This window comes from Euprymna scolopes, chromosome 32, assembly GCF_053919585.1.
Source record: "Euprymna scolopes isolate OS-2025 chromosome 32, ASM5391958v1, whole genome shotgun sequence".
In the NCBI taxonomy this organism is placed as follows: Eukaryota; Metazoa; Mollusca; class Cephalopoda; order Sepiida; family Sepiolidae; genus Euprymna; species Euprymna scolopes.
Window position 1 is genome coordinate 21773949 of NC_136513.1, and position 11052 is coordinate 21785000.

The following is an 11052-nucleotide window of genomic DNA, read 5'->3' on the forward strand; positions in this document are numbered from 1 at the left end:
TGATAAGAAATATTTTTTTGTATAGTTTTAAAGGTTAAAAACTTCAAAGACTATATATATATATATATATATATATATATATATATATATATATATATATATATATATAAATTTAAAGGTGGTTAGAACAGTAGTCTTAAGAGCAGATTGTATTTTAATGTTATTGTAAAATTACTAATTTAATTAAAATACAAGAAAAGAACAGTGCTCGTTGTAATGCAGATATATAATAAGCTCGATAAGGCAAATATCCTAGAGCTACTTTAATATTTAGTGATTGATAATTTAAAATTAAAATTAAAATTAAAAATTAAAAATCTGTTTCATAAGAAGGAACAACAACAAAGTCAATAATTTGTACGATCGTTTTGGAAACGATATTTTTATTGTGATAGACATCAAGCCACGGACAATAATGTTGACATATAGTTTCTTTTGAAACATCAGCAAAAATATTGTGTGTTTTTTTATATATAAAAGACACCATAAATAAACCTAGCATTTTTAAGTAAGGAAGATGTATCTTTCAATTGTTTGATTTTTAAAAACCTTAATTATCGTGAAATCATTCATTTGGATATTTATTGTAGCTTATAAATGCACGAAAATTGTATATATATATATATATATATATATATATATATATATATATATATTTTATAATATATACAGGAATTTACGTTTATATCGGTAGTCGGTACCGACGGTTTCAAGCCCGGTAGTTGAGGACTGCTCTTAATGTCCGCCTCAGGTTCTCTTCAGCCGACTCTCATCTGTCTTTAACCGGAACCGGAACTCTATATATGCACACCATAATTTTTATTTATTAATTTATTTATTTTATCCTTTATATTTTTTTATTTATTATTTTTTTGTATGCTACTTTACTAAGGTAATAAATTTGAAGCAATAAATTAAAAAGTATTGGATGATGCCTTCTATATTATTATTTTTCTTTAAGCATCCCCCCCCTATCATTCAGTTTAAGTCTCGTATAAAAGCGTTTTAAAAGTTCATTTTTAAGTTATGTCTAATCTCGTTTAAAAATAGGGTAATAAAATTTAGATTGAAATAGACCTAGGAAGTGCCCAGGGGATGGTATATACTAATATTTAAGTATCGCTTTGCGTTTAAAAACGTTTAAGATTTATTTTAATCTCTAGTTTCGTTTTAATTACGGTAATAATATTTAGTTAAAATAGACTTAAAATGTGTAAAAATACGGCATATGTTTATATTTAAGTATCGTTTCACGTTTTAAATTATTTAAAACGTTATTTATATGTAACTAGCAATCGGTGCCCGGCGTTGCCCAGGTGTTTTGAGGTTAATGCTGAGAAAAAAAAAAGGTCAATTTTTTTAAACTTTGACCCCTATTATGACCTCTTAACATTTATTGTTTAAGGATCAAGTAAAGTGAATAAGTTAGATCCATGTCCAAGGAATCTATATCTAAAATATCACGTGTTTAGACCCAAAATTGTAGGAGGAGTTTGGTAGAGTTCTCAAAGGTCAAATCGTTGAATATTGACCACTTAATCGCCAAATTTCTGTCGAAAACCTATCACATAGATTTTCCCAAATCTCAGTACCCTGTATATCAAATTTCGAATCTCTAGGCTTAAAATTGACAGAGTTTTAGCGTAGGGAAATTCACACAGACGCACAGACACACACAGACACTATCACCTATATATATATATATATATATATATATATATATATAAACATAAACATCATATATATAAGGATGATAGTACGCCATATATATAACAAAAGACCATTATTTACTCAAGTGAAAGGAAAACCGAGGGAACTTTACCCAAAAATAAATCTATATTTTTTTGTGTGTATTGATAGTCTTATAAGCGAGTAATTATTAATTCAGCCATCTTGATTCTTAACCAAACAGAAAGTTCAAGTAGGGGGATTTCCCTTTTTTTTTTTGATAGCGAGGCCAAATTTCGCGAATTTGGTCTTTTTTTTTAAAGCAGTTTGGCCTTCAAAATTTCTGTTTGGCCTTTTTCTTCACCGATGAAATCTGGGGACGCAACGGGAATTTTCGGCAAAAAAATGTTGTTACTATGCACATCTATGCATTGAAATACAATTTGTGGCAAAATTTCAGGAAAAACTAATGGATGTTTCTCTCGCAATAGTCCGGACAATTCGCTAAATTATCTCGTCAAAACCTTAAATCTCGAATTTTTGTGCATTTTTTTTTTTTGGGGGGGGCTAATTTGGCATAATAGTGTCCATTTAATAGTATTATCTTGAAAAAATAAAAAAATAAGGAAAATTACCAAAAAAAAAAAACAAGAACAACAAAAGTGTGCCGTATTTTTATAAGTTTTATTGCGTTGTTTTTATTTGCTTTTTTTTATTTCATCGGTGAAGAAAAAGGCCAAACAGAAATTTTGAAGGCCAAACTGCTTTAAAAAAAGGCCAAATTCGCGAAATTTGGCCTCGCTATAAAAAAAAGGGAAATCCCCCTACTTGAACTTTCTGTTTAATTAATAATGACTCGCTTGTAGCGTTGATTTTTTTCTTTTTTCGCTATAAAAAAATAACTACTTGATGAAATTACGTGATTTTTTCTGTAGGAAAACTTTATCCCATGACGAGTATGTACAATATATTTTTTAAAAAAATATTTCCATTTTTTAATGTCAATGGAAAACTGCACAAGTACCCAAACCCGAAATGTAAAGACCACGAGTGAACGCGCGTTTTTTTTTTTTTTTTAGTTTAGTTTCATAATGGCGGCCGTGATGTCGGAGGTTCGATTGTTAGATTGTAAGTTTCGTATTTTTGTAATTTGTAAATCGCAAGTTAGGAAAAAATTAAACCCTTCCAAGATGGACAATAAATAAAGCCATAATATTTTATGGTAAAGTTAAGAGCCTACGAACCATAGGTTTTTAGGAGATGTGATTATTGGATTAACCAATCAGAAATCGTCTGTGGCACACACATCTCTGTTTTTATAGATATATAGATTTCGTTTTAAAAACGGTAATAAATCTTAGATTGAAATAGGTCTAAACGGTGTCAAAAATTGGCGTTTTTATATTTAAGTATATTAAGTATAATATGATCTCGCTCTATTTAAAAACACGTTTTAAAACATTTAAAATTTTAAACTTAAAAATTCTCTCTAGATCTCGTTTAAAATGGGTGATAAGATCTACAATAATATAAAATAAAATATTTTGGCATGTGTCTATAACTAAACCCCTTGTTTTTTACCTTCACGTTTTATCTTTTTTTCTATTCCAATTTATAAGAAGCGATCCTCTTTTATGTATACAGTCCTTCAAGCATTCGTTTCTTACATTTAAGCATCCATCTTCTTGGGTTGCTTTTAAAATATAATATTTTTCGGCATTGCAGAGCGAGCATTGTTTTAACTCTGGGGAGTATGAAGGTTTTTGCTCGATTTTTTTCCATTTCACCGTAAAAGGTGCACCTTCTTCTTTTAACTGCCAGATCTTGTTTGCTAAAAGAGCTCATGTGCATGTAATATCTCTGTTTAAACGGCCGCTTCGTCATTCCAATTTAATTTATTGCTTCAAATTTATTACCTTATTAAAGTAGCATACAAAAAATAATAAATAAAAAAATATAAAGGATAAAATAAATAAATAAATAAATAAAAATTATGGTGTGCATATATAGAGTTCCGGTTCCGGTTAAAGACAGATGAGAGTCGGCTGAAGAGAGCCTGAGGCGGACATTAAGAGCAGTCCTCAACTACCGGGCTTGAAACCGTCGGTACCGACTACCGATATAAATGTAAATTCCTGTATATATTATACAAAAAATATATTGCTCTTATTTCGAGGAAGGTTTTTTCCCTAATAATAGAGCACTGTATGGGATTTCTTTTTCTACAAAAAAGTACAAGTATATATATATATATATATATATATTAAGTTTCAGTGTTCAAAGACCCAGACTGCAAAAGTAAAAGATTTTATTTACGAGTATTAAAATTAAATTCGCATTTTTGAATCGTAATAAATTTTTCTTCATAAAAATTAAGATAGTATTTTCTTTATTCCTTTATGTAATGCTTGCCACGTCCGCATATGTTGGAGATTGAGGTTGATGTTTTAATATCCCATACAGTGTGAAGCGTCGGTCGTACGCGTGTGTCAAAATAATAGACATTCCAATTTAAGAAACACCATTGATATTAAAATACACACACATATACAGAGAGAGAGAAAGAGAGAGAGAGAAAGAGAGAGAGAGAAAGAGAGAGAGAAATATAAAAAGGAACACACCAACTTATGTGTTCATCAACGTTTCGTCTTCATTGCTAGACTTCTTATGTATGAATGAAATTAGAGTACCGGTGTTTTGTTTTCTTAATTTCATCCATAGGAAATCTCGCAATAAAGATGTTGATGAACGTATAATTTGATTTGTTCCTTTTTTATCTCTTTACCCTGTTGGAATACTATTTCCATTATTTTCATATATATATATGATATAACCCACTTTCCGGTTTACGACATCCGGTGGCGCATGCGCGCATAAACAATAGTCCATAACAACGTAAACAAATAAACACAAATCACTTGTTTTGCAGATATTGACCTGCACACTGAAATATTAACGCTATTATTGCGGAATCATTATTTAACATGGGAAGAGTGTTTTTTTTGCAACTATTCTTTATTACAACTATACTGTCACTATTTTCTTACAACTAAACAACTTTAATCCGTTGACAAACATAAGAACAATCGTAGTAAAGCCAAGACTACTACTACTACTACTACTACTACTACTACTACTACTACTACTACTACTCTCTATCCGTCCCTTTTCCTTCCTTCATTCTTTCCTTCTTTTTTATTTTTTGTTTACATTTCTAGATACAAAATTGTTGTGTGAGAACGGTGAATTTGTTGATACATTTACTAATCTGTTCAAATATTAGTTTTATTTTATTTTATTTATTTAGGTTTTATTTTTTTTACTTCAGGTTTTAATAATAATTTTTTTTTTAGATTTTAAGTTTCTATAACTTTGTTGAAGGATTCCGATATGGGTTTTTCATTCTTATATTTCTCATCGGTAGGTTCATGTGCTCTTTTGCTGCTAAATGACTTTCGTTTGTGTTCGATTCGTAGGAAAATTATGTTTAATTTTCGATTTTTGAGCGATTAATTGGAAAAATAGGTAACTTTAAACGATTAGGGAGGATTTTTTTTCATGTTTGAGCGATCCGTCCGTGATTTTTCATCTTAATATACTTTCATAGAAATGTTTCTGTTATGTCAAAAAAACTATTTTCTTTACGTCAAAAGTGTCACAATTATACATTAATTCCATAGCTAATATAACATACTGACCTAACGGGTCACGGGTAGTCTAGTATATATATATATATATATATATATATATATATATATATATATATATATATATATATATATATATATATAAAAGTGAACGTGTCTGCGTGTCTGTGGATCTGTGTGTGTATGTACATTTCCCTACGCAATAAATCTGTCAATTTTAGGTCTACAGACTCGAAATTTGATATACAGGGCACTGAGATTTGGGAAAATCTTTGTGGTCCGTTTTTGGCCAGACATTTGGCTGTTAAGGGATCAAAGTTCAACGATTTGACTTTTGAGAACTCTACCAAACTCCTCCGACAATTTTGTGTCTAAACACTTGAAATTTTAAATATAGGTTCCTTGGACATGGATTTAACTTAATAACTTGATTTAAGCCCAAAACAATACATTTTAAGGGGCCATAATATGGGTCAAAGTTAAGCAATTGACCCTGTTTTTCTTTGCTCAACATACACCTCCAAACACCCGGGCAACGCCGAACTGAAATGCTAGTATACATATAAAAGTAAAAGTTTCTGTGTGTGTGTGTGTCTGTGTACATTTTCCTACGCAATAAATCTGTCAATTTTCAGTCTACAGACTCGAAATTTGATATACAGGGTACTGAGATTTGGGAAAATCTTTGTAATCCATTTTCGGCTAGAAATTTGGCTGTTAAGGGATCAAAATTCAGCGATTTGACCTTTGAGAACTCTACCAAACTCATCCGCTAGTTTTGGGTCCAAATACTTGAAATTTTAGATATAGGTCACTTTGATATGGATCTAACTGAATAACTTGATTTGAGCCCAAAACCATAAATTTTAAGGGGTCACAATAGGGGTCAAATTTAAAAAAATTGACCGCTTTTTTTTTTTGGCTCACCATACACCTCCAAACACCCGGGCAACGCCGGGCACCCGTGCTAGTATATCTATAAAAATGAAAGTTTCTGTCTGTGTGTGTGTCTGTCTGTGTACATTTCCCTACACAATAACTCTGTCAATTTTCAGTCTACAGACTCGAAATTTGATATACAGGGTACTTAGATTTGGGAAAATCTTTTTAATCCGTTTTCAGCCAGAAATTCGGCTATTGAGGAGTCAAAGTTCAACGATTTGACATTTGAGAACTCTACCAAACTCCTCCGCGAATTTTGGGTTAAAAAACTTGAAATTTTATATATAGGTTCCTTGGACATGCATCCAACTTAATAACTTGATTTGAGCCCAAAACAATAAATGTTAAGGGGTCATAATAGGGGTCAAAGCTTAAAAAAATTGACCTTTGCAGTCTCTACCAACTTACTCAGACAATTTTTGGTCTATACATTTGAAATTTTACATAAATGTTATTTAGAGATAAGGCAAGGTTTTTAATCGGTTTGGGTTGAAAATTTGAGATACCAATATATAAATGTATGTATGTTTGCATGTCTGCCTAAAACGTTCGACAGATTTTAACCAGATCACTATTGTTTTTAAGCTCCATCCTTCAGAAGACATATACCGAAAAATTGGCTAAAAACATTAATTTCCACATCCTCAACTGGGCACTTTTATACAGGGAGGGGTTGCTATTTTTCGCCGATATTTTCGAAAGTCATCCCCTCTTTTCGATTGTCTAGCCTTAATTTAAACCTACGTCACTTCCGGTTTGCGGTAGTCGTACCAGCAAAGACGCCACGTTTTATTCACGTCCTTTTCTTCCTTCGCTGTACGGATTCGAGCCTGCCTTCCAAATATCACTTTTTTTGCTCAATACATCCCCCCCCTCCCAAACACCTGGGCAACGCCGGCCACCCATGTTATTATATACAGGAATCCCAGATGTTAAACCTCCTATTTTTTACTCCAAAATATTGAAGAGCTACGAAGAGGACGTTGTTACCATTAAAGCGAGCTACCTTTCGTGCTCTAGAATTTATTTCAAGCTCAATGAATATTAAATTCTACCTTCATTGAATGTCCACCATTGCTTACCCTCCCAAATAACAAAAGCAGGATTTAATTCACACTCATAAATTTTTATTAGTTTAGTATGGAAAAGCCAGAATTTTCATTATATTACAATATAAAAGTGTTTAGTTGAATAGTGAAAGAACAGGCACAAAAAACAACCCAAATACGAATGGGTGTTCCTCATACAAGCTGCGTATCATATCTGAACGTCTGTGCATAGGAATGCGACAAGTAATAACGTATCAAATGTAGAAACTGCAAATCAATGTAGCGAAACTGGGCTATTCTTTTCTTTGTTATTAGCCAAGCATTCCCCGACTTTGTTTGCAATCGCAAAACCTTACTGCTTTTGTACACCTAAAATTAACGAATAGTTGCAACAAACGAGGAGAACTTATGCAAGCCAGACGCCTCTGAATGAGATCTTTGTCAGCTCTATGGAAAAGTTCGACATGGTTAACAAATAAACAGAAACAAAATCTTGTCAACAGATTAATAAAAACGAGATGCGTTTTTTTTTCTGTCTTCTTACAATTAAACATAAAATACAACCCCCGCCCCAGTATATTTTTGAGTAGAGTTTATTTTATTATATAAATTTAACGCAAACTGATCACTCAGTTGCAATTAAAATATCGTAGGAAATTACTGTTAAATGTTTAATAATATTCAAATTTATATTTCAACATGGCGGCTATACAAAATAAATTTGTCATTATATATGTATAGAAAGAGAGGAAATCTTGGACATTTGTTTTTGCTAAAAAAAGATACAGATGAAAGAAATGATGCGTGATTGAGATATTCACAGTCTTTTTCTAACTTAAACAAGTAAAATATAACGTGTTTTACTCAAACATATTTCAGGCTACAGTAATCTTTTGGCCAAGATGAAAGTATAGTATCTGTTCTTCCATTTCTCGTTCTCTTTCAATGGAGGAGAAATATTTCACGACTGAGACAATTTTTATTTTTGTACCTTTTCTCCACGTTAAAAAACGAGTCTGGTGTCTAACTCTGTCCGGTGAGGAGGCATTGTAAATAGGTACAGTAATCTTAGGCGACTGCATTTTCTTCTGCGAAAAAAAAATCCCAGAATCAGTCTATAAAGGGTGTTGATATAGAATAAAACTAGAATCACATTTTCATTCAATCGTTGACAACGAGGGGGATTTTGGAGTTTATAAAGTTCGGATGTTAAAGTCATTAATCCAGTAACAAAAGAAAAGATGATTATATCTGCTCAACTCATTCAACTTTTCCAACACTATACATTTTGTAAAATAAATTATACTAGCAGGACCTGTGGAAATTCCACAGGGGATCCATTCGTATGTAATCTATTGATGTTGGAATTTTGTAGATGTTCAGCGTAAATGGAAAGGCTTTGATGTTATTGTAGCTCTTTTGTTAACACTGCAAAATTATTTATCTAAGCTGGCAGATCCCGGTCGTAACGTACGCTTAAATACGATATTTCAATTCTGGCAGATTTCGTATATATCATTATAGAATTAATGTTCTATCAATTTATATATATTATAAAGATGTGATTTCTAAAATAATATATATATATATATATATATATATATGTGTGTGTGTGTGTGTGTGTGTGTCCATATGACTTGAGTTCATCAGCTTGAATCGAAACCGAAACCAAAACTTATGAAAAAAAATTATATATATATATATATATATATATATATATATATATATATATATATATGAATAAAAATAAAGTAAAATAAAAAATACCAGGTTGACGTTATGTTGTTTTGATAAAAGAAAAACCGAATGAATTTATGAAATTTCATAAATTCATTCGGTTTTTCGTTTTTCAAAACAACATATATATATATGTTGTGGTGGCACCCACTCATTTACATATGTGGATAATATTACACATAAATAGCAAGACTCGGTTGGTCTGAGTGTGTGTTAACCAGAAGCCACCGAAGGCCGAGCCGAGAGCAGATATGTTCTCCAGCCAAGACTCTCTTACCTTACAACCATTATGTAAATATACTGTAAATATACTTTTCCTAATACACTTCTTATTGATCTACCTTTTTTTTTGTTGAGTCTTCATTTGTATTGCCTTATACATTATTTGGTTCAACCTGCAACCATAACAGTTGGCGACGAAGATGAACGTCAAACATAACAATATATATATATATATATATATAAGTTGAATTCCTTCAGCTATAATCGAAATCGAAACCAAAACATATGAAGAATTCTTAGTAAAATTATTTATTACAAGAAATGGAAGTTAATAACAATTAAACGACAGTCACTCGGATGTAAGCGTGAAACAAAATAAATAACACACACGCTATCCTATTAATATATAGATGTTTGGTTTGCTTGTTTTGTGGAAGAAAAAAGTTGTCCTTGTTAATATGTAGATAATCACATATTATTATTCGTAGACTTTGAATCAATACTTCATGTCTAATTGATAGTTGAATATGGCTATTTGTTTGTTTATTTTTACATCAAATATTATTAATTCTTATTAATCCCCAAATCTGAAGTGAACGGATTTCACAATATTGCAACTTATCAAAGCAAAGGTTCATACAAAATTCCAGTCGGATTGGATCAATAGCTTTCGAGAAAACGTCCAGAATAAACATATCATCGTGTCTAATCTCTATTACTCTCCATTACTCTCGTACTGTGCATCGAACGGATACCATATTACTTATTTCGCTACACCTTTTCGTGACAAAGGTCTATACAACATTACAGCCCGATCGATTCAGTAGTTTCAGAGAAAAAGTGGAACGGAAAGACAGACAGACTAAGAGTAATATATAGAAATTACTTAATTTTCTTGGCCTTTCGGATCATATCAAAGTGTAGTATATGTTCTCGTAGGGAGGCAAGTAAATCGACACTGGATGATAAAAGTGTAGTATTTGTTCTGATGTTACGCTTAGTCTATTCTGCCATCGGTAGGTGAAAGAGAAGACCCTCTTAGACTGTGGTAATTTAAATTTTATTCCAATCTAGAGTGCTCCTCTTTGGGGAGCTAGGGTTTCCCACACTAAAACCCGGCCTTGTGTCTTACTTTGCCCTCATGGGAGGCAAGTAAATTGGAACATTTATGTAATAATATTAATGGCGGAACTATAAGACGTTCTTGTCCGGTTAAAAAGTTAAACTAACCCCCAAATCTCGTATCTTCTATTAATCACGCCTAGTGGCGTAGCTACAGTAAATGTCACCTTGTGTAATCTATTCAAATATCACCCCACTGACATTGTATCACTTTTGCTGTTTACTCGGACCGACCCCACCCTCTTAGCTAAGGGTTCTGGATATGACCTTAAACTATATCCGATGGTAAGGCCCCAGTTTGTGGGCTTTGGGGAGTGTGGAGCCACCACTTAATTGTCATTGCTCCCAGGTCCACTCTGGGTTAAATAAAAACTGACTTGAAAAAATATAAAATGAATGCATCAAATATTAAAAACTACAAAAATAATGGGTCTACAGTTTTCAATAAAAATGAGCTAAAAGATTTCCCAGTAACTAATTATAAAAAATTAATCAGTTTCTTATATTTTAGAAAAGATAACAAATAAAAAAAAAAGTACATAATACATGATAAATAAATCTTATTTTCAGACTGTTTTCACTCTTTAGCCTGGCTGGAACATTTTATTAGGGTGACATTGTGTAACCCCTCTTTTGCTATCACCAGAGGCACCATCCGCCTTAGC